Here is a 3,642-nt window from a genome sequence, read left to right as displayed (position 1 = left end):
TAATAACTCTTCTTTATCTGACTCATTTTCTGAATCTTCTACGATATAAACTTCCTCTCCTTCATAATCTGATAAACTATTTATTCTTCTAAGTCATTTTCTATTTTTTCAAAGTCTTCTCTAAGAAGTCTAACTTTCTTTTTTGTACAATCTGTACTTATATGTCCTATTTCTCCACAATTCCAACATTTACACTTGGATTTATTTAATATTTTTCTTTGGTTTTTATATTTTCTTTTATAATATTTTCTTCCTGATTTTTTGTATTTTCTTTTAAAATTATTGTATTTTTTATATCTTTTCTCTTTGTGATAAGACTTTCTATGGCGTTTATGAGGTACATAGCATCCCCATTGAGTAGGCATTTCCGTTTTTTCACAACATATTTTTGTTATATTTTTACTCTTTTTCATTAAACTTTTTTGGATGCATATTTCACTTAACCTTGTATTTAGGAATCTTATTCGAGCTCCTAATGTATCTGGGAGCCTATTATTACTACTATTAGTGTATTTTTCATATTCATTAATGAAATATCCATTCCAAGGGTATGGTAATTTGGAGTAGTATAAATTCTTATAAATGTTTTGGTCTTCATGACTCATGAATTGGGTATAATAATATTTACTAAATTCACAAGTATATTCTTTTACAAAACACATATTACAAATTGTCAAATTTATTAATTTCATTCTAGCGTCTAATTTATCACTTTTTGCCTCATTTTCTGAATTTTGTAACCAATCTTCTCCTAAGAATTCACTAGCAATATATTCGATTATTCTTTCAATGCCTAATCCTTTATCTCGTCCTAGTGCTATTTTGGTTGAATCTTTTATTAATTTCTGTGTATCTTCACTTAATCCTTTCCACAAATTAAATACATTTCCTGTAAAACTTGCTATTAAAATGTCGGCAAATATATTTATTTTTTCCTCTTCTGTTTCTACATTCCAATCATCTCTAGATCCGTTAAATATAAAAAATAACTTCATTTGCATCCCCCATTCTACTAAAGCTTTTCGGGAATCTATTTTGCAATCTAAGTCTAAAAATGTACCTGCATTGCTTATTGGAGTTAAATGGTTATTATTAGGTTGATATTCTTTCTTCCAAGGGGTATTTTTAACGGGTGGATAATACTCAAAAAATGGTCGATTTTTCTTTTTATTTGTTTCATACTTATGGCTTGGTTCTCCTATATCAGGTTTTAGTTCCGGACCTCCAGCAACATTCATTTTTATGCAATATTCTTTTTCAAATTCTTCTAAGTCACTTAGATTAATATCACTAAATTTTTCTGTTAGTTCTTCTAGTGTGTGTTCCATTATTCTGAATCACTAGGTATAACCTCTTTTATTTTTAACTTTTCTTTGCCTTTTTCTTTACTTTTTAATTCTGCTTTTAGTTTTTCTGTTTCCTCTAATATTTTTGGGTATTGGGTTCTTATGAACCAATCATCATAACTTCCTACTTGTGGTTTCATCACAGGCTTTTTAAAGCTTGTTCTAATTATTCCTGACTTTAAAATTTCAAGTTTTTCTACTTTTTTATTTTTCTTTTGGTTTATCTGTATTGTAGATAGCTCCACTTTTATTTTTTCCATTTCTTGTTTAATTTCTTTCATTTCTTCTTTAAGATTTAAAAGGATCTCTTTTAATTCTATTAATGTGGTTTCCATTAAGTCTAAGGGTTTCAGTTGATATTTTACCTTTCGAATGTTACTTACTTCAAATGTAAGTTAAGCGTTGCCAAAAAAGTAACATATTAAAAGAGCTCTCCGGAACATAAGACTTGGACATAAATGTTAAAATATGGTTGAAATGGTTCTTTTTTTTTCCCTTTCGGAAATTATGGTTGAATGCCCACCGTTTTGGTTCATGTTTCATCTTTTGTTTGATTGTAAAGAATAGAAATATTACATTTTGGTATTAGTATGATTTGAGGCATTCAGCTTGACCTAATATAAATTATATACCTACCATATGCCTAAGTATTTGAACTTTGATTGATTCATTTATCAAATTCTACAAAGATTATGATTTGGTTAGTGGTTGTTACTTTATTTAATTGATGAAATTTGTGGTCTAGTATAAGTCCTGAGTTCAAATCTTGCTTATATTTTTTATTTACTTGACCAATGATGTAATTTTCTTTATTTTCCTTTTTAATTAAAATTTTAATATTGAGATAACAAAAAAAAGGTAATACAAATTTTAGAAATGAGTAAATACTCTTGTAATCCCTATATTTTGAGCATGTTACCCATTTCATCTCTATATGTTTTATAAATGACCCAAAATAATGTCCTTTTCTAAATTTATTTAATTATTCTCTATTTTTCACATGTTGCATGTTAGATTTTTGAATTGTACCATACATAAATACTTTCTTACCCTTGAAAAATCTGTTAACATGTACAAAAGTAACAACATTGGCATTTTGTATAATTTTTAAAAATATATATAAGGACTAATTGGATAATTAACTTAAAGCTATAGAGACTAATTAAGCATTTACCCGCTTGGAAACACATTTATAATACAACTTTTCTTTTTTCTTTTTTTTTAAAGCATTTAAGTCTTGTGCTTCATTTACTTAATTTATTTTTTTCCTTCTATTTACATATTTTACATTTTATTTTATATTTAATGTTAATATATAAGTTTTATGTTAAATTTACTTATCTTATTTTTTATTTATATAATCCATATTTAAATGCGGTATTGATGCTATAATTTTAATCATGGCATTATAGAATGATCCAATTTGGGATATAAGATATTTCTAGAGAGTTCGCTAAAGGGAAAAAAATTGCATAAGCTGATAATATTATAGAACTTTATAAGTAAGCAATTTAGGTAAAATTTAACATTTGAAATATAAATGTAGAGGTATTTAATCCAAGTTTTAATAATTTATAAATTTATAAAAAAATTTAATGCGAGTAATGCTAGCTAGATATCATCAATTTTTATCCTACAATTTTTATTGTTTATTACAATGAAGTGGCTTATAAGATGATGTATTTAATTTCCTTAAAGGAAATTTATAAGTGACACATTCTGTGCCACAAGAATGAATTAGAATAGCTTCATCCATGTCATAACTTACTTAAAAAGAAAATAGTTTATATATATTTAAGTACTTACGCGTATATATAATAAAGGAAGATCATGAAAAACTTAATTGAACTTCTAAAAAACGGGTAATTTTTTTAATTTATATTAATCGATTAATATATATTTAATAATGGTGAAATTGTCAAAATTTCTTATATCAACTCAACTGTAGGGAACACTGATATCTATGCTCAGAATGGACTCGCTATACGGTAAAACCTCGATAAAACAATAGTCTTGAAACAATGAAAAATTTATTAGTTTAACAAATATTAATTGATCAATAAATTAATAAATTATTAATTTATTTAGATATTCTTTATTTTGGAAAAGATAGTCACATTTATATTGTTGAATTACATTGATTTGTTACTTATTATGTTTTATTTGAATATTTATTAATAAAATATTTGTAGAATTTTTATTTTTTTTATCTTAAAGATGATATATATAGAGCCCATCTCATGTAAAAAAGCACTCATAGTAATACTAATATTGAATAATTTCTTGGTGCAAAATG

The sequence above is a fragment of the Citrus clementina genome, unplaced genomic scaffold (genome assembly GCF_000493195.1).
Source record: "Citrus clementina cultivar Clemenules unplaced genomic scaffold, Citrus_clementina_v1.0 scaffold_5, whole genome shotgun sequence".
In the NCBI taxonomy this organism is placed as follows: domain Eukaryota; kingdom Viridiplantae; phylum Streptophyta; class Magnoliopsida; order Sapindales; family Rutaceae; genus Citrus; species Citrus x clementina.
The sequence above is the reverse complement of the archived record's forward strand: the minus strand, read 5'-3'. Positions refer to the sequence as shown.